General features: G+C 47.3%; 1 protein-coding gene and 1 non-coding gene across 3 annotated transcripts in view; one reads left to right on the top strand and one right to left on the bottom strand.

Annotated features, from left to right (window-relative positions):
• SLCO3A1 (solute carrier organic anion transporter family member 3A1) overlaps window positions 1-27,891 on the top strand; it is a 375,012-nt gene that overhangs the window by 152,757 nt on the left and 194,364 nt on the right. The gene's annotated exons all lie outside the window — the stretch shown is intronic.
• TRNAC-GCA (transfer RNA cysteine (anticodon GCA)) lies at window positions 24,002-24,073 on the bottom strand. Its single transcript has one exon. It is a non-coding gene; the product is annotated as a tRNA-Cys (tRNA).

The following is a 27,891-nucleotide window of genomic DNA, read 5'->3' as shown; positions in this document are numbered from 1 at the left end:
CCCTTCCCCAGCCTCCAGCACGACCGCGTGCTTGAAGGTCGATTCATAGAATCAGCCTGTGGGGGAGCGGGTTTGCCTGGGACGTGCCAGGTTCCACGCGTGTTCCTCTGCACCACAGCACTGCTCAACCAGGTTACCCACATCAGCCCCAGAGGGGGCAGGCCCCTGCCATGAAACCCTGGCACCCTGTTTCAGCTGGCAGGCCAGACTCTCCCGACTTTAGGCAGCTGCCTCAGGAGATCCTGCCAAATTTGTGACAGGAAGAGTTAGCTGATGGTTGCCAGGAAAGGACCGCCTACGGGTCATGCCAACCACACATTCCTTGAGGTGGGAAACGTGGCGTGGCTTCTTGTTTTGCATCAGTAGATCACTAAGCAATCAGAGCAAGGCCCCCAGCTCTAAAGTGGCTTAGTCCACGCACAGGAGTACCTGTTGAATTAACTTCACAGTCCGGCCTCAAATTTGAGGGGTGGGCTCTTGTGGTGCCATGGTAAAGAAGCTGCCTGCCAGTGCAGGAAATGCAGGAGACTCGGGTTCAATCCCTGGGTTGGGAAGGTCCTCCTCCCTGGAGGAAGAAATGACAACCCCCTCCAGCATTCTTGCCTGGAAAATTCCATGGACAGAGGAGCCTGGGAGGCTGCAGTCCTTGGGGTCACAAAGAGTTGAACACAACTGAGCGCACACACTCACTCTCTCCATATGAGAAATAGTTGTAGGAAGTAAACTTCTATACTTTAAGAGCCCTGTTGAAGTTTCATTTAAGAATTCATGAGATTAATTGCACCCAGAGGAATAATTCCCAAACTGGTTTTTTTTTCCCCCTTTTTTTAGCTAGGGAACTCTTTATTCAAACAAATTCTTAGGCAGACATCCAAAATGGAAAACGACGAAATAGAGCTTTTCTGGGTGAAGGAGATGATGGGGCTTGAAGGTCCATGCATCCCCCAGCCAGCCCTCTCTCCTGAGTATCTGAGAAAACAGCATTTAGGGAGGAAGACCTCTGCCTTGGAATCACAGGTGACTTGGGTGGCTAACGGGGGAGGCACAGGACAAGTGTGGCAGAAGAACAGGTGCTGCCCACCAGTGTTGCAGGAGGTGTGCAGTGAATACTGGGGTGGCCTGGATTTGCCCAGAACCAGCCAGCTCATTCATGAAGGCACCCCAGTGAGTCCCAAGGCCTAGGCTGCCCACACCACAGCCAGCAGGGGCACGAGAACCCATCCGAGTGTGACTTACCTGCACATCCCAGGAACTGCATGGCTCCATGCCTTCCCAGAATGGCATCCCTGCTCGAGTCCACGGGAACCGCGGCAAGATACAGCTCCATCCCCAGGAGAGTGCCCTCTCCCTGTGGCTGCTCTTTAGTGTTCAGTCATGTCTGACTCTCTTGTGACCCCACGGAGTGTAGCCCGCCAGGCTCTTCTGTCCATGGGATTTCCCAGGCAAGAATACTGGAGTGGGTTGCCATTTCCTTTTTCTCCAGGAGATCTTCCCAATCCAGGGATTGAACCCACGTCTCCTGCATTGCAGACCGATTCTTTACCACTGAGCCACCAGGGAGATCCCATCTCTCTATGTATCCCCTTAATTATTCCATGCTGCCAGGGGTGAGGCTCATCAGAAGCAGCAGTCACGTTTTAACAAGTCACAGCTTACAAGATGCACTTGACTTCTTGCTGTAGCAGTCGATGGTAAGTGAACAGGCATGGTCCTGTGTGCTGAGCGTTTCATTTCATTTTTACAACACTCCCATGAATATTGCCCGGTTAAGAATTTTAATAACGAGACCTAGGTACCTTTTCCCCCACATTTTTCTCAGAGCATGGCTTTGAGAGTCATTGGGCAAGAGAAGAGAGTTGCTGCTTATTTCTAGAGCAATCCTCAGGTTGCCCCTGCCCTTCATCCTCATCCTTTGTCTGATCCTAATGGGCATGCTGTCCAGCTGAGGCAATGCAGCTGGTTTCTAATTCCAGCTTAATCTTTAATTGACTCCCCTGGACGGACTGAGAGCTAAAATCCATCAGGAAGAAACACAAGGCTGAATTTCACCCCAGTGCTCAGCACACTTTTAAAAGTAAATTATTTATTTCCTTCTCGAGGCTGTAAAAGCACATTTGTTTGGCTGCAACATGGGGAGGCCGTGGGGCCTGATTTTTCACTCGGTGAAAATCAAGATTTAATACTTGTGACCAAAAGCAATAAAATAGTGTTGATGGACAGAAGCTTGATATCAACATGAAATTTGCCATGGGAGCAGAAACAGGGTGGAGGGCAGTTGGAATTCCCCAACACGTGCATAGATCTCTGATTGTAGAAGTCCTGATGCAAGGTACTCCACCAGGGGTACATCCCTGAATCCTAGCAGCGCTCTAATTTGGGTCTAGATGCTGCCGTGTGTTGTAGCATGAATCTGTCTATAGTAACTAGGCTCATCAATCAAGGAGGGAAATGAGGACAGTTACTAGGGAAGAGGTGAGACACTCGGTGGAGGCGGACTCGGTTCCTGCTCACGTGGTTTTCCAGCTCAGCCACTGCACCTCTGCCCCACTCCCAACCAAACAGGGATTCTGTTTATCCAGACAGGGAGCTGCAGGGTCAGGTTTGCTCTTGTTTCGTCACCCTCTGAAAAGAAGGGTCTGTGCCTTCATCAAGGTTTGCTTGCTTGCCAGGCCTATCCAATTTGTTGACTTTTCTCAAGGGCCAGTGGTGGGAACCCAGTGCTGAGACCTAAATCTTCTTTCCAGACTATTTCTGAAGCTTCAAAGGGAGATAAAGGTCTGTCTGATAACCTCTCTCTTCAGCTGTGTTTCCACAAGTAAAGAAAAAATGAAAATTTAAAGAAGATTCCCTGGAGGATTCAACTGTCCTTCTTATTGGAGATTTATGAATAATTTTAAAAGTGCAAAATGTTCACAAAGTCTGGGTACCTTGGTACACTTTTCCTGAGAGATAAGATGGTATATTTATGTGAACGCATCTAGATAAGGGTGTCCGAATGCTTTGGGTTAGTGAAACTTTGATCAGAAAGTTTCTGTAAGTGCCAAGAATAATAATCTTTATTTATATATAAATTATGCACTTGTATTACTTTGTTAACATAAAAGTTAAGTTATGGAACAGACCAACACATAAAAAGAGGAGACCTGAAATAAGCAGTATTTTTAAATGTCATCTAGCTAATCCTGATGGCTTCATACTATCAGTTCACGATGAAAATAGTGATGTTTATTATATTATAAATGATTTTGAGTATAAATCGATATTTCAAATTATTTTCTCCACGATTTCACATTTGTTGCTGATCTTTTTTGCCATTGCTTTTAACCTTGTAATATGTCTGACAAAAGTTTTGCTTAGGGAAATATGAGGCCTTAATATGAATTTTCATAAAATGTTCACACTACATTCCCACCACCCATATCAGGTAATGCAGCATACAGAAGCTTCCAGCATGGCTTCCCTTGGCGCTACCCACCCACTTTCCCCCAAAGTAATCAATCCTCTGATATCTATTAATGTGGATAACCTTTACCTGTCTTTGAGTTTTATATTCAGGTGACCCAGCAACATGGGTTTGAATCGCAGGGGTCACCTTACATGTGAATACTCTTCAATAGTAAATACGACAGTGGTATATGGTCTGCGGTTGGTTGAATCTGTGGATACAGAAGGCCAGCTCTAAGTATGCAACAATCCCCATGTTGTTCAAGTCGTCCAAGGTGAAAGTCACTCAATCGTGTCTTTGTGACCCCATGGACTATATAGTCCATGGGATTCTCCAGGCCAGAATACTGGTGTGAGTAGCCTTTCCAGGGGATCTTCCCAACCCAGGGATCAAACTCAGATCTTCTACAATGCAGGCAGATTCTTTACCAGCTGAGCCACAAGGGAAGCTCAAGAATACTGGAGTGGGTAGCTTATCCCTTCTCCAGCGGATCTTCCCGACTCAGGAACTGAACCGGGGTCTCCTGCGTTGCAGGTGGATTCCTTACTGAGGGGGCTATCAGGGAAGCCTACTGAAATGATATTGTACATAATCCATTGTGTATGGCTTCTTTTGCTCTGCACCGTTTGTCAGATTCACCTTGTTGGGTGTAGGGGTAGGGAGTTTGTTCTCCTGCACCCCGTGGCATGATGGGTACCACCGTTTCATCATCTACTTCATCCAGCATGCTCTTGGTGGACGTGTGTACAGTTGACCAGTTAGGGGCTGTCATGATTACTGCCCTCTGTGGGCGTTATAATGCTTAAGTTTTGGTCTGCATGTGTTTCTGTTGGATGTGTACCTGGGGGTGAAAGTCCTGGGTCATCAGTATCTTCATCTTTAATAGTTCTACTCAGACGTTGTCCAACATAGTTGGACCAATTGCATTTCCAAATGAGCAGACTTGGAAGACATTTTCATGTCTTCACAAACCCTTGGTATTATTGTCTTTTTCATTTTTTTATTTTTATATCATTTTTAAAGGTTACTTTCCATGAACAGTTATTGCAAAATACTATTTTCCCTGTGTTGTACAATCCATCCTTGAGCCTGTTGTATATCCAATAGTTTGCACCTTCCACTCCACCGCCATCGCCCCTCCCCACTGGTAACCACTTGTTTGTTCTCTCCATCTGTGTCTGCTTCCCTTTGAATATATTCACTAGAGCTTCCCTCGTGAGTCAGTGGTAAACAACCTGCCTGCCAGTGCAGGAGACACAAGAGAGGTGTGTTTGATCCCTGGGTCAGGAAGATCCCCTGGAGGGGAGGGCATGGCAACCCACTCTGGTATTCTTGCCCAGAGAATCCCATGGACAGAGGAACCTGGCAGGCTACAGTCCATGGGGTCGCAGAGTCAGACATGACTGACATATAGTCACTAGTTTGTTGTATTTTCTAGGTTCCACACGTGAGTGATAGCGTACAGTATATGTGTATCTCTGTCTGACTTATTTCACTTAGCACAGTTCTCTCCAAGTCTATCCATGTTGCTGCAAAAGGCAAAATTTCATTCTATTTTATGACTGGGTATACTCCTGTGTGTGTGTCTGTAAATATATATAGAGCACCTCATTTTTTGTCTTTTAACTTGAGCCCTTCTGGTGATACACAGTCCTTTGGTCAGACAGGGGGTACCCTAAGCCCTGGGCTTTACATGGCTCCCCTCCAGTGTGCCTCAGAAGGTGGAGGGGTGAAAGGGTTACCCCCTAGAGTACTAGTTGCAAGGGGCCCTGGAGTTCCCTCTGCCAAGGACCGCCAGACCACTTCTAGAGCCTGCATGTCCTGCAGAGAGTGACCCCCAAGGTGTGGCCAGAAGGTGCTGTCAGCAGTGGTGGGATGGAGCAGGAGTGAGTATGTGGAGCTTGGACCTGTGGGCTCTGGGATCTCCATGCCAGAGATGGAGAGAGAATGGAGCCCAGGGTGGGAGGAGGACCAGCAGGACCACGGGCCAGTTCTCCGCTCACCACAAGCTCTCCCTATCACCAGCTCTCCCCCAACTACCAGCTCTCCCCCAATCACCAGCTCTCCCCCAGTCACCAGCTCTCCCCCCATCACCAGCTCTCCCCCCATCACCCGCTCTCTCCCCATCACCAGCTCTCCCCCCATCACTCACTCTCCCCCATCACCAGCTCTCTCCCATCACCCGCTCTCCCCCCATCACCCGCTCTCCCCCCATCACCCGCTCTCCCCCATCACCAGCTCTCTCCCATCCCCAGCTCTCCTCCATCTCCACCTCTCCCCCATCACCACCTCTCCCCCATCACCCGCTCTCCCCCATCACCCGCTCTCCCCCCATCACCCGCTCTCCCCCCATCACCCGCTCTCCCCCCATCACCCGCTCTCCCCCATCACCCGCTCTCTCCCATCCCCAGCTCTCCCCCCATCACCCGCTCTCCCCCCATCACCCGCTCTCCCCCATCACCCGCTCTCTCCCATCCCCAGCTCTCCTCCATCTCCACCTCTCCCCCATCACCACCTCTCCCCCCATCACCCGCTCTCCCCCCATCACCCGCTCTCCCCCCATCACCCGCTCTCCCCCCATCACCCGCTCTCCCCCCATCACCCGCTCTCCCCCCATCACCCGCTCTCCCCCCATCACCCGCTCTCCCCCCATCACCTGCTCTCCCCCCATCACCCGCTCTCCCCCCATCACCCGCTCTCCCATCACCAGCTCTCCCCCCATCACCAGCTCTCCCCCCATCACCACCTCTCCCCCCATCACCACCTCTCCTCCATCTCCAGCTCTCCCTTCATCACCAGCTCTCCCTTCATCACCAGCTCTCCCCCATCACTGGCTCTCCCTCCATCACCAGCTCTGTGAATTCCATGTTTGGTCCTGTCTTCCAAGTTCAGGGTCTCTTGAGGAGCATGGAAGGCAAAGCCAGTGGAGATGGGCCCGGGGCACACCTGTGGGCAGGGTCTGTGTGGGTGAGGGGCTGCTCAGCTACTGTGCCCTATGTTTGCTGGGTGTGCAGGTAGTAGGGGCTTGGGGGTGGGTGATGGCGTGCAGGCAGCCGAGCCTTGGCTGGGAGATGAAGAACGTCCCTGAGTCCGCCAGTAAAAAGGACCAGAAAGTGGGCCTTAATCCTGAGGGTTTCCTGAGCCATCAGCGTAAGCAGCAGCTGGATGCTGGGGGCAGTGTTCCTCCCTCATCCTGCTGTGGCCTCCTCGGCTGCATCTTCTGGGCACTGTTAAGTCCCCCAGAAATAGAATGTTGGCCCCAGATGTAGCTTTAATTCTTTGGTGACCAAAAAAAAAAAAAAAATTAAGAGAAATAGGCGGAATTAATTAACGTATTTTAACCCAGTATAGCCAAGATACTTTCATTTCAGCAAGTGATCAACATACTGCTATTATTGGCACGATATTTACACTGTTTTGTGTGCTAAGTTGTGAAATCCGGCGGGTAGACATGCCTGTAGTGCACCTCAGGTCACGCCAGAGACTTCGTCTCCCCTGCTAAATAGTGCAGCCCTGTGGTGAAAAGTGAAATCAGTTTGCTTTTGTCCTGCCCATGGTATTTGATGGAAGCTGTTGCTCCTGTACAGTTGGTTGTTATAAAGGTATAATTTAAAATGAGGCTATGAACATGTTTTACTTAATAATTAACTTGTTTTAAACCCTTTAAAAATGGATAGTCGATTTACAATCTTGTGTTAATTTTGCTATACAGCAGAGAGATTCAGTTACACGTACATGCATCTTTCCCATGTTCTTTTCTATTATGGTTTGTCACAAGACGTTGAATATAGTTCCCTGTGCTCTACAGTAGGACCTTGTTGTTTATCATTCTATATATATAATTGCGTCAGCTAGTCTCAAACTCCCGATCCACCCTTCCCTCACCTCTCGCTTCCCCTTGGCAACCATGAGTCTATTTTCTATGTCTGTGAGTTTAACATTTAATGTTAAGACATGTGATGAGTGTGTCTCCATTTGCACTTTTCCTGTAGATGCCTGAGGTGGTGAGTGTAAGGGGTGGGGGTGACTCGAGCAGCCGTGGTCAGCTAGAGAGACCCAGCGCTGACCAGGCCTGTGTGTCCACGCCCAGGCGCAAGCAGGGACCATTCTTACTCCTCTGTGGGGCCACTCAGCATCTAGGTCTTTGCCTTTTGCACGCAGGTAAGTGTTTTACAAAGAAGGAGATCAGAGCTGCCTTGTTCTTCTTTTGCCTCCCTAGAAATGCTAATGTAATCCCTCATTCACTCAGCTTGTGTTAACTGAGCGCTCCTTATGTACTGGGTGCTAGGAAGCTGTTCTAGACTCTGAGGATACAGCGGTGAAAAGACAGAGGTCCTGCTCTCTTCGAACTGGTGTCGTTGATGAAAAGCCTGCTTGGTGGTTGTTGCTAGTAATAATAATAGTGCCACCACCAGTAGTCGACATGGCTCAAATGACACTCTGACATGTGACTTATTCTGAAGGCACTCAGGAAAAAAAAATAGCAATTATTTTGAGCCTTAGAAGATATAAGTAGTCAGCAGACACACCAGATATTCAAAGCGTCTATTAGAGGTGTTCCACTGGCTGTGCTAGCGGGATGTGAGGTTTGGCTGGAAGACATGAAGAGGACTCCTTTAAGAACACCTGCTGTGAATCAGCTTTGGCCCATAAGCCAGTTTCTGGGCTGTTATCTGTGACCTGACAAATAGTCGTTTCTTGCTTACAGATGGGGGGTGGTTTCTGGGGCCTGATGGTGTTACCGACCAGGGTTTTTGCCTAGAGGCCAGACAAGAAATTCAGGCTAGGCTTTCTTGGGGCCCCTGCTTCTGCAGGGGGAAGCGAGAACAGGTAACAGGTTCCTTTGGTTGCCCCCTCCAGGAGTGTGGGTGAGCTTCCTCCCACTTACACGAGTTCCTTATGTGCGGTGAGGGTAGGGGTGTGTCCAGGGTGTTTTGCCCACCCCTTGGGTGATGTGGTGTGCAGGGGGCTCTCGCAGTATCTTTTGCTCCTGACACTCTGCTTTAGCTCCAGGCTCTTCAAAAGTGGCAGTTGGATTTTTTGTCTCTTTGTATCTTTGGGGTCCAGAATTTGCCCCAACTGAGCATGCACGCAGTTATTTTTAGCTCCATACAGTTGCTTTGTATGTTGTTGCTGGAGGAGGGGTGTGTCCAGGTACAAGCACTGCAGCCTAGGGTCCCAGCCTGTCTCAATGGGAAGGAGATATACACTTAATAGACAACACAGATCAGAAGTCTGCCATCATCTGCTAAATGACAAGTAAAAAAAACTGACTTTATAAATTTACATGGAAAATGTAGTACTTAAAAAGTTAAAAATCAAGTGAACTATAGAAACATTTTGTTCCATGGGGTGGTTTTACACAAGGAGTTAAAAGGAGATGAAAACTTGGAGCTCAGTTAGGAAAATAACTAGAACCTTTATGTCTGTGTCGATGGCTTTCAGATGTGCGTGAATTCAGAGTCACCTGGAGGACTCACTACAACACACATCGCTGGTCTCCACCTCCAGAGTTTGTACTTTGTAGTTCTGGGGTGAGGCCTGGAAATCTGTATTTCTGATAGGTCCCCAGGTGCTAGTGATCAGGTCCCAGAATCACACTGAGTCTAGTCTGTTTCTTTACATTGCTGTTAGACACCGGAGCTTCCCTGGTGGCTCAGATGGTGAAGAATCTGCCTGCAATGCAGGAGACCAGGGTTCGATCCCCTGGTCGGGAATGCCCCTTGGAGGAGGACATGGCAACCCACTCCAGTATTCTTGCCTGGAGAATCCCACGGGCAGAGGAGCCTGGTGGGCTGGAGTCCATGGGGTTGCAGAAGAGTCGGATACAACTGAGCGACTAACACTTAGACACACACGGTACCTCGTGCTTTAGCTTCACGTGGATGATGCAAGCTTGGGCCACACACCCTATCATGCAGAACAAGGCAGGATACCACCTAATCGTGGGGGCAACAAATGCTAAGGGGAAAGCACAGCAGCTTCTGTCCGTGTTTTCATCGCTGCCTTAGGCTGACCTTGGTGTCTTTGACTGAGTCACTCAGATGATCTGTGTTTCCCTGTAGGGATATTAAAATTAGGCTCTCAGTAATCTGGCCCTTCCCTTCAGCTAAAATCCCGACACACTGACCTTCTGCAAAGTCTGCTAGAAACCAGACCCACTGTGTAGCTGTTCATCCAGCTCTGTATGTTGGTTGCTCACTCGTGTCCGACTCTTTGTGACCCCATGGACTGTAGCCCTCCAGGCTAGTCTATCCATGGAATTCTCCAGGCAAGAATACTGGGGAAGGTAGCCATTCCCTTTTCTAGGGGATCTTCCCGACCGAGGGGTCGAACGTGAGTCTCTTGAATTGCAGGCAGATTCTTTACCGTCTGAGCCAGCAGGGAAGCCCATGGCCTTGCATAAATTGCTCCTCTCCTGCCTTAACCCACTGGGAGGTTTGCTCTTCCACAGTGGCCCCCGTGCAGCTGCCACCTGGTGAATAAGCTCCTGGTTTTCCTGTCTTTCTCCCTCCAGACTCTTTCTTATATGTGCTTCGCGTGGACTCCTGCTGCAGCACTTGTTATATTACACTTGGTAACACACGTTGCCGGCTTACTTGGTAGACTCTTCCTGGGCATCAGACCCAGCTTCTTCAGTGTTGTAACCCCCCCTCTCCCAGCTGATGGAGAGCAGAGGCACGTAAATATTTATGGACTACACAATTAGATGCTTTAGTGAAAGCATCCCAGATTTCTCAGTCTATGAAAGTAAGTAGCATGAAGTCACAACCAATAAAGGGAATGCAGAGCGTTCAAAGAACTGATATTTGGAAAAGAGTCGCAGAGTCATGGTGCAAATAAGATAATAATGAGGATTCCTGAGATTTCCACTACATGACTCTGCATCCCAGTCAAGCCCAAATCTAACTCTGCTGACATTAATTATTTCATGGAGGAACCAAAGTGTTATTCATCTGCGAATAGAAAGCAATTTGCTGATACCAGCCCAGGGGTATGAGTGAATGTTATAAAATCGTTATCCATAAGCATCCGTAATCTCCTTTATATTTTGGCCACAGTTGATAGGTTATCAAGAGAGTCAGAGGACTGGTGTCTGAAGCCTCAGCTCCAACATAATCACTTGGGAAAATATTTGATGAGACAGTAAAAAGATTACGAGAATGAAAATTTCTACCATTTACCTAGAAAAAAGTAGCTGCAGAACTGTAATCATCTAGAATATTTTAAAATCCATTATCAGAGCGTCTGTGATCTCTTATGTGTATTTTCAATTACAGTGCTTATCACTTCTATGCTACACATACAAAAATTTAAAAAATCATACGGGATGGGGAGGACAGAGATTTAAGCCGAAGGAAAGTGGGGTTGAGGGGCGGTGAGGGGTGTTTGTTTTTTTCTTTTTAAGAGACAAGCGTTGGCCAGGGGACTATTTACAGTGTTGACAGGGGAAAGCAGAGTTTGTTTTGAAGAAATTGTGGTGTGCTAGAGTTTTGTGAAATGCTTGGCTATGTTTTGTCTTTTTCTCTAATTCATTGCCTGAGATAAAACGATAGCTATTATTAAAAGAGGAGGATGTCCGGGGGAAAGAATGAGGGGAAGGGACAGTTAGGGAGTTAACTGCTGTACACACTACTGTGTTTAAAATGGATAACCAACACGGACCTACCGTGTAGCACAGGGGACTTTGCTCAGTGTTGTGTGCAAGCCTGGATGGGAGGGAAGTTTGGGGGAGAATGGATACATGTATATGTATGGCTGAGACCCTTTGCTGTCTACCAGAAACTATCACAACATTGTTAATTGGCTATACCCCAATACAAAACATAAAGGTTTAAAAAAATTTTTTTTTTAAAAAAAAGAGGATGGCAGGGTTATCATCACTGTCTGTCCTAGGACTGGGCACATTAGTGTCCCCTGCCAGTGGCCCCATGGCAAACTTGGTTTCCTGGTGCCCCCTTCTTGACTCACCTGTTCTTCTCAAACTCCGGATCCAGTTATACTTCATCTGCCTCTGGGAGTCCCTGAGGCACCGTTCTTACCTCTGGCTCTTTCCTATATGTATTCAGTTGTACTTCCCTGGTGGCTTAGACGGTAAAGCGTCTGTCTACAATGCGGGAGACCTGGGTTCGATCCCTGGGTCAGGAAGATCCCCTGGAGATGGCAATCCACTCCAGTACTATTGCTTGGAAAATCCCGTGGACAGAGGAGGCTGGTAGGCTACAGTCCATGGGGTCACAAAGAGTCAGACACGACTTAGTGACTTCTTTTTCACTTTCACTTTCATACATTTACAAACGCCAATGGGACCTCTCCACTTGGACGTCAGCCTTGAAAGAAGAGAAAAAGACAAAGATCCCTCAACTAAACACGTGTGCTTTAACCCACCTCTCTTTCTGGATCTTTCCTCTTATGCAGACATGCCTTGATCAGCCCCTTCCCACTGCTTTTGCTCTTGCTTGCAATGCCTCCCAACCCCACTCTGGAATGGGGCTCTCAAATGCCAGTGCCTATAGAAACCAGGGAGAGAATTTGAGTGTGTGATGCTGGCAGGGCTGGGGTGACAATGGCAGCTGACAATTCGCTTCGGTGTTAGGGAGCAGTAGGGCCTGGAGGGGACAAGTGCCCTGGCTGAAGCAGGGCAAGCTCCCGTCCACCCTTGTGGTTGTTGTTGAGTCACTCAGTCACGTCAGGCCCTCTGCAACCCCATGGACTCTAGCCCGCCAGCCTCCTCTGTCCGTGGAATTCTCCAGGTAAGAACACTGGGGTGGGTAGCCATTAGCTTCTCCAGTGGATCTTCCCAACTCAGAGATTGCACCTGTGACTCTTGGATTGCAGATGCATTCTTTATCACTGAGCCACCAGGGAAGTCCCCTGGCCATTGGCCATCCTTACCATCTAAGAATGTGCAATCCCGGACCCAGGGTTACCAGATTGCTTTGTTTTTAAAGATAATGTAGAATCTATTTCTGTGTTTTGAATCACCTGATTTTATAAGTGATAATGTTGTTCGAAATTAAAAGCATCAGCATCCTTGGGATTGTATGAACACACTGCTGTATTTAAAATATATAACCAACAAAGGCCTACTGTATAGCGCAAGGAACTCTGCTCAGTATTCCGTAGTAACCTACATGGGAAAAGAATTGGAAAAAGAATAGATACGTGTGTATGTGTAACTGAATCCCTTTGCTGTACACCTGAAACTAACACAACATGTTTAATCAAGTATGTTCCAATATAAAATAAAATTTTTTTAAATTCCAAAAAAAGCATCCTTTGGCCTAACATTGAATAGCTCAGTATCTGTCAGTCCTTTGTGAACCTCAGCTGCCAGTTCGCAATCTCTGATTTAGAGATACCCAGTGCTATCTGGCGGAGAAGGCAATGGCACCCCACTCCAGTACTCTTGCCTGGAGAATCCCATGGATGGAGGAGCCTAGTAGGCTGCAGTCCGTAGGATCGCAAAGAGTCAGACACGACTGAGTGACTTCACTTTCACTTTTCACTTTCATGCATTGGAGAAGGAAATGGCAACCCACTCCAGTGTTCTTGCCTGGAGAATCCCAGGGATGGGGGAGCCTGGTAGGCTGCCATCTATGGGGTCGCATGGAGTCGGACACAATTGAAGTGACTTAGCTTAGCTTAGCTTAGCTTAGCGCTATCTGGTAAACCAAAGGTAAGGTCTAAAACTGTCTGATAGCTACATTATAAAAAATAAAAAGGAAGAGGAGCAGTTCATTTTAATTTGTTTAATTTAACCCAGTATTTCTCAAATATTTCAACATGGAATCAATAGGAAACAAAATGCTGGTGAGATACTTTGCACTCTGTTTTTGCACACTGAGTCGTTGAAGTCTGGTGTGTGCTTTACACTTTTGATGCATCTCAACTGCATGAACCCCATGTGACTACTGGCTATTGATCATCAGAGCTCTGGTGGTGAAGGATAAGAATTAATTACATACATACAAAATAAGGTGAGAGTTTATTCATTATGCTTGCGTTATTGTTCAGTCGCTGAGTCATGTCGGCCTCTTTGCAACCCCACAGACTCTAGCACACCAGGCTTCCCTGTCCTTCACCATCTTCCAGAGTTTGCTCAAACTCATGTCCATTGAGTCACTGGGTGATGCCATCTAACCATCTCATCCACTGTTTCCCCCTTCTCCTTCTGCCTCCAGTCTGTCCCAGCATCAGGGTCTTTTCCAATGAGTCAGCTCTTCACATCAGGTGGCCAAAGTGTTGGAGCTTCAGCATCAGTCCTTCCATTGAATATTCAGGACTGATTTCCTTTAGGATTGACTGCTTAGAGCTATTCTTGCTTGCATAGAGCTAGGTAATTTGACTCTTAGGATAAACCAAAGTAGAAGAAGAACTCGTGAGAATGGTGAGTCTAAAAATGACATAAAGAACTGTGTGGAAAAATTCTGGGTGGCACCAGAGTGATCAGTTACAGACTTTCAAAGGCCCCTCATGCCTGGCTGATGGGAATTTTTTATAGGACTTTCCTACTCAGAGCTCTGCTTGTCACACAAGAGTTCACAGCTGATGTTTGAATTCACACTTCAGGGTGGGGTTACACTTTGGATCGTTACAATGCTGTTGCCCTTCTGAAATGTCAGGGTGAGCATTTGTCCTTAAGCAAATTTAAAACAAAGTGAGTGTCACGGAAGTCAGTGTAAAATGGGGATGAATATTCTGAATTCAGTGATCACTTTGTCATTCAATCAAGATTTAGCAAATAGACTCACTGCTAAAGAGGAACATTTCCATTCAATATTTACTTTCGCTGTAGTTTCCTGTTGGGGAGCAGAGCCCAGCAGCTGTTGTCAGCTTCGGCCTAGAGAAGATGGTGACCACTAGTGAACCCTTTCTGAGCCCCAGCTCCATGTTTTTTTTAGGTTTTCTTATGTCTCCATCCATGGAACATTCGAGAATATACTGAGGCTGCAAATACGGAGGTCATGATGGTCAGACATTGGCATCTTCCAAAAGTAAAGACAGTGACAGGGCACAGAGTGAAACGTTCTGGACACACTGTGCTTTCCTCAGGCCTCTGTCCTCCTAGTAAAGCCCAAGGTCTGGTCATTTTTGCTCCTTTGCTACTGGAGAAAACCAGGGACAGTCTGGCAGTGTCTCTTTATTTTTAATGTTTATTTGGTAATTTGTTTGCACCAGGTCTCAGGAGTGGCCCACAGGGTCTGTAGTTGCAGCAGGAAAACTCTTACTATGGTATGTGGGGTCTAGTTCCCTGCCCAGGGAGTGAACTCAGGCCTCCTGCATTGGGAGCTTGGAGTCCCCGTGCTTGGAAACCACCAGGGAAGTCCCAGTATGAGTTTCTCAGTACTGTCTGCCGTACCTGTTTATCTTGCGTGTAATAACCTTATACACATAAGTAACATAAACGATACTCACTATCAGAAGACACTTACCATCAGTGCTTTCCAGGAGCCTTTGGTTGCATCTCTGGTAAGTCAGGGCAGTGGCAAAGTCAAGAATATCATTCTGGGTTGAACTGACAACGCTGTTGGAAAGGCCGTCCTGGGGGTTGGTGGGGGCAGCTGCCATTGCTGTGGCATGTCCCCGTGTCTTAAACCCAGGGCATGGATCTGACTTTCCCGCGTTCTCTCAGCTGCTAAGAAGCAGGAGTCAGGGACCTTGAAGTCACCCCAGACCCTCAGAGAGGTGGTGTTTCCCCGTCTTTGCACCATCTGTCCCTTCTCCTGGGCCCCCTCTAGGTTTCAGCCTGGCTCATCTCCTGTGCATGGCTCTGGTGGGAAGAGGAGGAAGCAGGTAGGCTGCTTTTGTGCGGGGAGGCCCTTTCCCACAATTGTCTTGGGACACACACTGGTCTCCGCAATTGCATTAGTGCAGACATGTCAGTCAAGGCAAACAGTTTCAGTTGGCTTTGAGCCTTATGAGTTGTGGTGATGATTTAGTTGCTAAGTTGTGTCTGACTCTTGCAACCCCACGGACTGTAGCCCGCCAGGCTCCTCTGTCCATGGGATTTCCCAGGCAAGAATACTGGAGTGGGTTGCCATTTCCTTCTCCAGGGGATCTTCCCAACCCAGGAATCGAACCCAGGTCTCCTGCATTGCAGGCAGAATTCTGAATTCTAGAGGAAGTATTTCATAGTGATACACTTGGTGAAGGAGAAAGTTGCAGGGCACTTCGAGTTTGAGGTTACCCCTCTGAACATTTTTATAGAATGATTAAAATTTGAAAACTAATTTATAGAGAAAATGATTTCGAGTGGAAATTGAGACCTAATAGTTGCTTCCTTGGAAATGTCTTAGAAAGTGGATAGTAAAACAACAGAGAGCAACAGTGGAACTTGACTGCATCTGGTCTCCTGATAAATGCGCGTTGATTATCTCACCAAATGCCAGACGCTTAAAAGGCAAGGCCTTTCTTCATTTAGCTGACCTGGTGCTATGGTAAGCAGCCTGCTAGGTTGGCCTCCAGTAACCCTTGCCTCCTGGTATTCATGCCCTCCCATGGTGAATGGTGCTGTAACCAGTGTGATGATGGGGTAGTGATGACCTGTGACTTACAAGGCCAGGTCATAAAGATGCTGCTGCTTCTGCCTTGCTTTCTGGAATCACTTGCTCTGGGGCGAAGCTGGCCACATGTTGGGAGGACTCTTCTATGCGGAGAACTGAGGCCTCCTCCTAGCTGCAGTGTGCCCTTGCCAGCCATAATGAGTGAACTATCTTGGAAGCAGATCTTGCAGCTACCTTCAAGCCTTCATATACTTACAGCCCTGGCTAATGTCTCTTTTTTTTTTTTAATTAATTATTTATTTATTTGGTTGTATCCAGTCTCAGTTGCCAGGCATTATCTTAAGACCTTTGCAAATATGAACCTCTTAACCCTCATAACAATCCTTTGAAGTAGGTACTGTTGCTGTACCCATTTTATCCATGTGGAAACTGAGGCCCAGAGATGCCTTGCTCAAAGTCACAAAATTTGTAAAAGGCTGAAGTAGGATTTGAATTAAGCAGTCTGAGCAGAGTCCATGTTCTCAACAAGTACGTTGTATTGTCCTTTTAAAGGAACCACCTTCTTTCCAACTGTGTTTCCGAAACAGTTTTAGGAAATCAGTTCTGAGATCAGGTGGTTGATGAAGGGCAGGATTAAGATCTAGGATGGGGAGGAACTGGATGCTGAACTCACCCAGGATTGGGGGCGGGGGGAGGCGTGGAGTTTGGGTGGAGTGGCTTCGATAAATCCTTCTCTAAGCCTCTGTCCACTCTACTGCAAAGCTAATAGCAGTTCCTACTGGGGACTTTTTTTTAGGGTTAAATAAGATAAAGCATGGAAGGCCTCTAGCTGGGGGTGGCGGGGATCAGCACACCTGAGTTGCTGGCTCTCGCCCAGCACCTCCTGTTTGCCATTGCTAAAGTGAGACTCGCTCTTCTGACTGCTGTCTGCCCTGGTCCCTGCAGCTTTGCTCTTGGCCTGGATGCTGCCTGCCCTCTGAGCCCATGTGACCCCAGCTCTCCCATCTGGTACACTGCCCTGAATGCCCACATAGGAGAAATCAACTTCCTGATCATCCCCTGACCTTCATTGCTAGGATGCAGACTAATAACAGTGAACCATTTCCTGTGCTTAATTACATTAGTCACAGTGCTCTGCAGAGTGGGCGGTTTGGAACCCCAACCACTAATTACAGAGTAGTTGGGAAGACAAAAATGAAACAGAGGAGAAGGGCTTTGGTGGCTCTGTGAGTTGGGCATTCTGAAGCCAGAGGTAGTTCTGTTGGGTGTACAGTTATCCCTGGTATCTGTGGGAAATTGGGTCCAGAACCCCCTATGGATACTAAATTCTGAAGGTCCTCAGGTCCCTTGGATGACCCTCTGGATCCAGGGTCCCACGTCTACAGACTCAGCCATTAGCAGATTGTAAATGTAGTACGCGATCGGTACACGGCTGATGGAGGCTGGTTGAGGTATGGGATTGGCAGGCATAGAAGAGTGGAAGTGTTAGCCCCTCAGTCACGTCTGACCCTTTGCAACACCATGGACTGTAGCCTGCCAGGCTCCTCTGTCCATGGGATTCTCCAGGCAAGAATACTGGAGTGGGGAACCTATCCCTTCTCCAGGAGATCTTCCTGACCCAGGAATGGAAGTGGGGTCTCCTGCATTGCAGGCAGATTCCTTACCGGCTGAGCCACCAGGGAAGCCCAGGACCCATCATATTTGGAGATTCAGGGAGAGTGCCACAAGCAGTGGAAAGTGGAAGCCGCACAGATGAAATCCCAGTTCATCACTTTATGAGACTTTGGACAGGTTACGTAACTTCCCCAAGTAGAATCATGCCGCTGACCTCATTCATCCCTTGTGAGGTTCCCTTTCTCTTTATGATGACTGTATATGAGCTAGTGGCATAAACAGCTAATGGTTGGGCGTTAAAAGCTCACATAAGAAACCCCTCTACCTCACAAAGGAAATAAAGGATAATTTCAGATCAAAACAGTATTGCCCGAGGCATTCCAACAGGCAGCTCTAGAAATGCTGCTGAACTGTGCGGTCCATGGAGGTACCTAGTGGGAGGTCAGCCTTGGATACTTAGACCAGCCTGGCTGGGGGCGTAGAGGTTTACTCTCTTCTTGTCTGTTTCTGACCCTGAATAAGAAAAGTAGTTATGCACCCTGACAGCTTTTCTTTAAAAATCTTGTACATCTTTTACATAACGTAGGTGGGAAAAAATGCAAATAATATAGTATGCATTCACAATTAAAAACACAAAATAAGAAAATACAAATCAGAAAAATCTGGACAAGTTAGGGAGCTTCTTATTCTGATTTTAAAAAAGTCTTAAAAGCTATGGTGAGCATGACACTTCATTGAGGAACCTCAGGAAAAATTTCAGGATGCTTTTGTTTCTTCCGTTCATTATCACATTGGATGTTCTAGCTACTTAATAAGACAAGAAAAAACAGGAATGTAAAATCAGGAAAGAACAAAGAAAATTGCCCATATTTGCAGATGATATGATTGTTAATGTCAAAATGGAGAATCTGCAAACTATTAGTAAGAAGTTTGATAGATATAAGATCTGTGTACAAAAATCAGTAATGTTCCTATAGATTAACCCAAACCAAGTAGAAAAAGTTTTTTGTTGTTGTTTTAAAAGAACATTTACACCAGCAACAAAAGCCAAAAAGTACATTAGGAAAAAAATTGACAAAGATAAGCAAGACCATAATGGACAATATTATTAAAAAAAAAAGAAAAAACCATTGAAGGGCTTCCCTGGTTGCTCAGTGGTACAGAATCCACACGGGGTCCATCCCTGATCTGAGAAGATCCCACCTGCCAAGGAGCAACTAAACCCATGCCCCACAACTATTGAGCCTGTGCTCGAGAGCCCAGGAATTGGAACTACGGAGCCCGCATGCCGCAACTGCTGAAGCCCACCTGCCCCCGAGCCTGTGCTCGAAAGCCCAGAAATCGAAACTACGGAGCCCACGTGCCCTGAAGCCTCTGCTCTGCAACAGGAGAAGCCACCCCAATGAGAAGCCTGTGCACCCCAAGCAGAGAGCACCCCCCACTCTTTACAACTGGAGAAAAGCCCACGCAGCAAGGGAGACTCAGCACAGCTAAAAACTCAAAACCCCAAATTTAGACCTTTGAGGAAGAAAAGAACAAACCTTTAAATAGAAGTTGATTACATTAAAATTAAAACCTTTTTAATAATATACACTGAATTAAAAGGCATCATGTGAGATGATTATAACAGTCATCTGCATAATTAGTCAGGAATTAATATGCAAAATATGTAAAGGATTTCTACAAATCAGTAAGTAAAAGGTTATGCCATAGAAAAATGGGTACAGAATGAGAGCGTGGAGAAATCAGAGGCAGGAAAACTGAATGGACAGTAAGCATTAAAAATGGTCCGACTCACCAGTACGAGGCTTCCCTCATAGCTCAGTCGGTACAGAACCTGCCTGCAGTGCAGGAGACCCAGGTTCTATTCCTAGATCGGGAAGATCCCCTGGAGAAGGAAATAGCATCCACTCAAGTATCCTTGCCTGGAGAATCCCATGGACAGAGGAGCCTGGCAGGCTATAGTCCTTGGACATGACTTAACGACTAAACCACCAAAACTCACCAGTAGTCAGGGAAATGTAAATTAATAACACAGTGAGATATAATCCCACACATCTCAAATTTTGAATTTAAAATCTGGCAAAAGGTAAAATCTCAAAATACCAGGAGCTGCCAAAAAAAAAAAAAAAGTAGTTTTTCATACAGTGCTGCTGGGAATGAAAATTGGTAAAGCCACTTTGGGGAGTAAGTAGCAGTTTCTGCTACAAATAACCAATTCCACATTTATAGGTGCACTCCAGAGAGAGTCCATCTACAGACTGATTCCAGAAGAAACCCAGCATGTGTACATGAGGAAATATATTTGTGTAACGGTGTTTGCTATAACGTTCCTCGTGAGAGTTAAAAACTGAAACTGATCAAATATGCATCATTTAGGAAATGGATAAAGTATTTTGTATGTATAATATAGAATTTAGTCTATAGCAATTAACTCAATGAGTTAGCTAAATCTGTATATCTTATTGCTGAGTCAGAAAAGTTGCAGTCAAGTAGTAGTATGTTTATGTAAATTTTTAAAAATAGCACTTTTGTAAGAGAGAAGGAGAAATATTGTGTGGCATGCCTTATATGCATAATCTAAAAAGAAATGATACAAATGAATTTATTTACACAACAGAAACAGACTCACAGACCTAGAGAACTTTTGGTTACCAGAGGGGAAGGGGAAGGGATAGTTAGAGAGTTTGGGATGGACATGTACACATTGCTCTAAATAAAGTGGATAACCAACAAGGACCATAGTGTGCGGCACAGGGAACTCTGCTCAATGTCATGTGGCAGCCTGGATGGGAGAGGGGGTTGGGGGAGAGTGGATACATGTATATGTATGGCTGAGTCCCTTCTTGTTCACCTGAAACTGTCATAACATTGTTAATCGGCTCTACTCCAGTTTCTTAAAAAGTGCAAAATAAAAAAGAATGTGTGAAATAGTAGGGTTAGGGTTAGGGAAGCCTGGTGCTGCAGTCCATGGGGTCACAAAGAGTCGGACACAACTGAGCAACTGAACTGAATAGCATAAGTACCAAAATTATAAAATTATACGTGGGAAAGTCATGTAGGAGATCATAAAAGCAGTCTTCCCTGGGAAGGAAGGGTGAGAGGTTTGGACTGAGCTGAAGTAAAAAGGAGGCTTCAACTCTGTCAAGTTTTCTTTAAGAAAAATAGAATGAAAAGGAGAGGCCTGAGAGCAGTAGTAGAAAATATTATCAGCATTTGTCAGATTTAACCTCGCTTGTGTCTTGGTAATTGTGTGCTGTGTTTATATGTTCAAAATCCTTGTGGAAGCAAGAGCCATCAGCACCCTTCGGGTCTGCCCAAAGGAGCAATGTGGAAATGAGTCCCTTGCTTCAGGGCGTGTCCCTGCTCACAGGGAGCTGTTATGCACGGGACGGCTGCCTGTGCCCACACGTGTACGGGCTTGTATTTGTTGATCAGCTGGTGTTGCCTTGGCAACTTGGCATGCCCTGTCATCTGCTGAACTGAGGGCAGGTGAATGACTTTGCATATCAGCTGTTTATTTCCTTCTGAGGGATTCAGTCTAAAGCAAGGGCGATCAGCCTGTCTTTGTCCCTGAGCCTTCTGAATAGGCAGAGTTTCCCTGGTGGCTCAGATGGTGAAGAATCCACCTGCAATGCAAGAGGCTCGGGTTCAATCCCTTGGTCGGGAAGATCCCCTGGAGAAGGGAATGGCTACCCACTCCAGTATTCTTGCCTGGAAAATTCCATGGACAGAGGAGCTTGGCAGGCTACAATCCATGGGGTCACAAAGTGTCGGACACAACTGACTAAGCAACAACAATAATATGCTTTAGAGACTGCAGGGGTGAGATGCTGTATTTGCATTGTAGACCTTCTTCCCAACACTGGGGGCGCCACAGGGAGAGGAGGGGTGTGGGACTCAACCCCTGCAAATGTCACAGGATGCTGCCTAGTTACTGCTGTAGGGTAGAGTCCTGCCTCTGGTTGCGGTGGTCCATGAGAACCTCCTGGCTTGACTTGCTCCTTATCCAGCGCGGACTTCCGTGGGGAGATACCAGTCCTTGCCGCTCAGCCTCCTGGGCCCACTGGCCTGCTCTGTGCACCAGTTCTTCCTGCCTGTCCTTGTAGTAATTGAGCCCCATGCTAGGAGCTGAAGGACAGAAACTGTTGTGAGAAGGACTGAATGAATGCTGGTTAGGCTCTTGAGCTCAGGTAAACCCGCAGGGAAACATCTTGGTGGGTTCAAGGCTGCATAAAGTGCCACTGCATAAACATGTGTACTTTAAAATGTATATATTTATTTTTAATTGGAGGATAATTGCTTTACAATCTTGTGTTGGTTTCCGCCATACATCAACATGAATCAGCCATAGGTATACACATTTCCCCTCCCTCCTGAACCTTCCTCCCGCGTCCCACCCCATCCCACCCTCTAGGTTGTCACAGAGCACTGAGCTGGGCTCCCTGTGTGATACAGCAACTTCCTCTTGGCTATCTGTTTTACACGTGGTGATGTATATATTTCAATACTACTCTCTCAATTCGTCCCACCCACTCACTCCTTCCCCTGCTGTGTTCACAATCTGTTCTCTATGTCTTCCTTTCTATTCCTGCCCTGCAAACAGGTTCATCAGTATCATTTTTTTAGATTATATATATATATATGCACATTAATATATGATATTTGTTTTTACATGTGTACTTTTTATCAAAACAGAAGGGTTCAAATTCTTAGATTGTAAAAGCTGGTCATGTGAAGGATTTCTGGCTAACCTGACCATCCTTCCAACCAATGGTTACCAAGTTCTTTCTATCTGCCTTTAAAAATGGGAAGGTCCGAGTCCAGGGTGGTGCATGAATCCTTTTCTGTTAGCCAGGTTGGCACTTCACTCCACCCCAAGAGGCACTCAGTCAGTATAGCCCCTCTATCCTGCTTATAAGGGTCATCAGAGTGTCCCCTTTTCCAGCCGCACTTCTGAGACCATCCCACAGCGCCCTTGGGTAATTGATGAGTCAGTCTTGAGCCCTTAGCTGCTAGGACTTGGGATCTTAAGCCAGTGAGGACATGGAGATTCTTAACCCGTGGGGCAGACCTGTGGTTTTCCCATCAGTATTAACCCGGATGCACATTCCCAGGGCAAGAAGGTACGGCCCTGTCACCACTGCAGACCTCAGTCCTGGTGCAAGACACCAAGAGTCGAGAGGCTTCCGACGCACTCTGCCCAGTGCCACTCTCCAAAGGCGCATGAACAAAGCACTTGCTCACTGTCTGGGCAGAGGGATGCATTTTATGCGTCTGGTAACAGGTCTTAAAATTCTTTCAAGTCAAGTATTGGGAGCAGCATAGCATGAACATATTTAATTCCTTTTCTCTTTTTATTAAGGAAAACCACTATTAACATGTAACTTGAGTCTCTTGGTCCCTATCTGACATTCTGAGAGTTTCCCTTCTTACTGGTTATAGCCTTTCAAACAATCTTATGTGCTTGACGCACACTTGGTAAGTGAAGAGCTGCATAGAATAGCTACTCCCAGAAATTGATAATAGCGATTGTCTCTCTGGAAGGGTCAGGACTGGGCAGGAGACTCAGTTTTTTATTGAATATCTTGCTTGCATTTGAATTAAATTTTCCCGAAGGTGTACCGTTTTCAATTAAGTGAACTTGGTTAATTAAAAAGCTCTTTTGTTGTAAGAATGCAAGGGGTGCCTATGCTGAGAATATTGCATGTACTAAATAGAGACTCTGCACTGCCATCTGCGCTCCCGTGCCCCTGTTCCTATACTAACCAGCTTTGTGGCGGAAACAGCTACTGAAACATCTGGAGTCTAAATTCTTGAATCTGTAAAGAGGGGGTGGGACACTTGCCTATCCTCACAGTGTGTCCTAAAGGTGGGATGAGATATGTTTATCCCTCTTTCCGCGTTTAAATTACATTGGTAGCCTTCCTCCAGATCGCGTGTACTTGGAGAGTGGGAAATGCTTCGTGTGCACCTTTGCATCCTTCCACCCCCACTGCATGTTGTGTAACTTCCTGATGGGAAGGGACCCTGTGTCGCGTTGTTTCCTGATACACCTCTGTGCCTGAACAGTGCCTGGCGTGGTGTGGGCGTGGCGTCAGTGTTTATTCAGGGAATGCATGAATGCATGCATGCTCCATAGGGATTCAACTCATGGTGCTTGAGGCTTGAGCACCAATTTGCTGACATAATTTCCACACAGCCTGTCTCCTCTGCAGAGTTTAGCATCAATAGATGTCCTTGGCTCCAGAGAATATACAGTCCTTTTGCTTAGTTTCCATCATCTGGCCCATCATACATTAATCTTAAGTGAAGTTGCTCAGTCGTGTCCGACTCTTTGCAACCCCATGGACTGTAGCCTACCAGGTTCCTCTGTCCATGGAATTTTCCAGGCAAGAGTACTGGAGTGGGTTGCCATTTCCTTCTCCAGAGGATCTTCCCAACCCAGGGATCGAACCTGGGTCTCCTGCATTGCGGGCAGACGCTTTACCATCTGAGCCACCAGGGAGCCACACTGATCTTGGCATCACCTAGGCCTTCTGCCTGCCAGCATTAAGCGCTGTTGGTCATAGTTTCCCTCTCGTCATTCCTTCAGCAGTTGCTCTGTTATTTTCTCTGCTCTACTGATGAGGAATCCCAGACCTTGTGGGAAGGGCCAGGGGTTGGTGAGTGAGAGCAAGACCAAACCCAGTACTGACAAGCAGCGTGAGCACCCCAGGTCCCCTGGGATTCACAGAGACAGGGCCAGAGGGTGGCACCTCGTCAGATCACAGCCCTTGCCAGTTGGCTCTGGCAGAGCGGTGCCGCGGTTGGCATCCCCTGGCAGTGCCACCCATTAGCATTGCACAGCTGGGCCGGGGACCAGCCACCTGCACGGTTCCTGTGAGAGTCATGTTCTCACCTGCTCCACAGCTGGAGCTGTCAGCCTCTATCTCAGATTCCTGACGATCATCCATATTAACTGAAATGCGCTGGACGGGCAAGTGCATTGCAGTGTGGTACCTGGGCCGCCTCGGGCACTTCATGTGAATGCAGATTCCTGGACCCTTCTAGGAGAAGCTCTAGGGGAGCAGGGTAGAGAGGCTTGGGAAGCACCAGATTTGACAAGCTCCAGTGGATTCTGACTCATGGGAGAAGCTGACAGTTATGCTGGAGTCGAGGAGAGTCTGGCATTCAGAGCTGGCCCGACCTGAGGGTGAGTCGAAACTCTGCCACCCGCCAGCTGGGTGGCTCTGGGCATGCAGCTCTGCTGGCTCCTCTGTGTCTTCCTCCGTATGAGAGGGATGGTGATGCTGGTGTCTGTCTCACAGAACTTCTAGGATTAAGTGAGTGAGTGTGTGTGAGGTGCCATCCGTGTATCTGCCCTGCAACAGGCACTTATGAGTGTTAGTTGGTGATGCAGTGGTGATGTGCTGATGCTGACCACCCTGGGGGCGGAGTTTCCATAACTGCTCCAGCGCATCCCCAGCTCAGATGCCTGAGCAGGGATGAACTCTGGATGAATTGTGGGCCACTTTCTGACAACCTGAACACTAAAGACTAGAGACATAGCTCCTTGGATTAGCTGTCACTGTTGTCTGTGTGCCACAAACTCCCCAAAGCGATTTTCAGAGAAGCCTTGACTGTAGCAGAGGATGGATGCTTTTGATTTGGAGGGAAAAAAAAAAGATTTTTTTTATGTGGACCACTTTTTTTTAAAGTCTTTATTGAATTTGTTACATTATTGCTTCTGTTCTATGTTTTGATTTTTTTTCTGCCATGAGGCATGTGGGATGCTAGCTCCCCAGCTAGGGATCAAACCTGCACCCCCTGCATTGGAAGGCGAAGTCTTAACCACTGGATCACCAGGGAAGTCCCTGATTTGGGAATATAAAGCAGCTGCAGCTGCAAAAGCATTCGCAGGAGCGTCCTCTCCTTTGCCTGTTAAATGCATTAGTCCCAGCTGAACCGTGATGATTTTTCTTATGTTAAAACATCTTTCTTTTATTTTGTGCTCTGGAAAAATCAGATTCTAGATGCATCCAAGGCTTGCATTTGAGTGCTTCCCTAAAGCAGTGGTATCTGGCAATAGGTAAAATAACATGCAAAGCGTGATACATGGTTCTGAGCCCAGAAATGTTGGAAATTTCTTTATTGACCCCAAGTAAACAGTGATGCCTTAATTTGCTACAACTCACTAAGGAGCAGCATGTTAAAGGCCAAGTTCATGAGGTTTGCATTCTGTTTATTTTAAATACAGCCTAGTTCAGTAACTAGCCCAGTTTTCTTCTGGCAATTTGGAGAGAGCAGTATACAAAATTCCAAAGAGTGATTTGCTCATTTGGAGAAGGGAGCCTCCAAAATGTGATTGGTCTTTGAAAAATTAATAGAAAGCCACCAAGGTCACTCTGCAGGTTGGTCATTTGCAGGTTGGTAAAGAATCCACCTGCAGTGCAGGAGACCCAGGTTCCACCCCTGGGTCAGGAAGATCTCCTGGAGAAGAAAATGGCAACCCACTCCAGTATCCTTGCCTGGTGAATCCCATGGACAGAGGAGCCTGGCAGGCTACAGTCCGTGGGTTCACACAGAGTCAGACATGACTGAGCGACTATAGCACCACCCCCACGTGGAAATGAACCCATCTGTGTGTTAATGCTCCTGGCTTGGAACTGCCACTAGCCCAGAGCTCAGGACTTGTGTTTGGCAGTGCAGGAATGACCATGTGTGGTCAGTTCGGGAGCAGCCAGAAATCGATGGCGCACCTGTCCCTGTCCTGAGCAGGCACATGGGCCCATCATCACGACATCCTGCGTGGCCCCGTGTGGGTATGTTTGGACTCGTGGTGGGTCTGGGGTATAGCCTGGAGCCCGGCCTCCAGTTGTCCTCATGTTTCAAGGCAAGCCTGAGAGTGACCTGCGTGGAGGAACACGCATTAGGCTCAAGCACCTGTCTGAGCTTTGGTGCTACCTATTTAAAGGAGCGGCTTTCCAGGTGATGCTGGTATTAAAGAACCTGCCTGCCAATGCAGGAAACAGGAGAGATTCAGGTTTAGTTCCTGGGCAGGGAAGATCCCCTGGAGGAGGAAATGGTAGTCCACTCCAATATTCTTGCCTGGAGAATTCCATGGACTGAGGAGCCTTGCAGGCTATAGTTCATAGGGTTGCACAGAGTCAGACATGACTGAAGTGACTTAGTGCATGTGCGCGCACACACACATTTAAAGTAATACTCAGAAATGCCATCTGCCCTGCACCTGGAAGTTTGGGGGCGCTCCCATCCTGTGAAGAGTGGAGTTTGGGTTCAGTCTTGCCCACTGGGGAGCCAGTTACTAGCTAGCCCGTTTCCAGGCAACCCTGAGGGAGTTCCCAGCCTCACTTGCTGGATAACCCTCTTGTGTCTCTGTTACCCTTGCCTGTTTAAGGGTAGCCTGTCCATGTGGGGGAAAGAACACGAACTATGGTGGTCCAGTGGTTAAAACTCCAGACGTTCAAGGCCATGGTCAGGGAACTGAGATCCCACATTCCATGCAGTGCAGCCTAAAAGAAAAAACAGATCTGGGTGAATCTGAATTAATTCCACTCCTGCATGTCCTGCAGACGGAGCTGGGGACTCAGTGAAAGCCTCTCTGAGTCTCAGTTCCTCTAAGTGTCCCCTGAGAAATAAGCTGGTTAATTGGCCCTGGTGAAGATTGAAGATGATGTGTTGTATGTGAAGGCTGGTACCGTGATAACGGAAATGCCCAGTGCATCCTGGTTTGCTGCTGAGTGCTCTGTGACATGCTTGGGCATGCGATGGGATCATTTGCTAATGTATTTTTTATAAAGCCTAGAAAGCAACAATGAGAAAATGTTCAATTCAGAGGTTAATTAGGTCTGTGCTGGACCCGAGGCAGGAGATAGATGGGCCCCAGGCTGAACAGCTAGAGTTTTTCCCATGTAGACAGATGCTCCAAGATGAAGAGGAGGAGAAGCTCAGCCCTGCCCAGAAAAGGGCTAAAGAGACCTCATGTTTCTCCTTCTCAAAGTCAAGGAGACCTTCCTGACTACACAAGCGCAGAATGACTCCTTGGCGGTCAAAACGGGAGAGAGCGCTACTCTGTAGTAGCTGGAGTCCGCCTACCGGTAGACCTCTTTGCTAGAATCCATCTTGCCCGAGGTATGCGCCCATACAGGGTAGGGCCTTGAGATAAACCAAATATGAATTTATCCATATCCATCTTGCCAGGCAAAGCAAGATGACTGGCCAAAGGAGACCCAGAAGAAGTGGCCCGTATGAGTGATTCACACTCCTGTGAGGGTGTGATGCTCTCTCTGAGCTCACCTGTGTGTGTCTATTCACACGTACCAT

The sequence above is a fragment of the Budorcas taxicolor genome, chromosome 21 (genome assembly GCF_023091745.1).
Source record: "Budorcas taxicolor isolate Tak-1 chromosome 21, Takin1.1, whole genome shotgun sequence".
Taxonomy (NCBI): domain Eukaryota; kingdom Metazoa; phylum Chordata; class Mammalia; order Artiodactyla; family Bovidae; genus Budorcas; species Budorcas taxicolor.
This window is presented reverse-complemented; position numbering and strand designations above follow the sequence as displayed.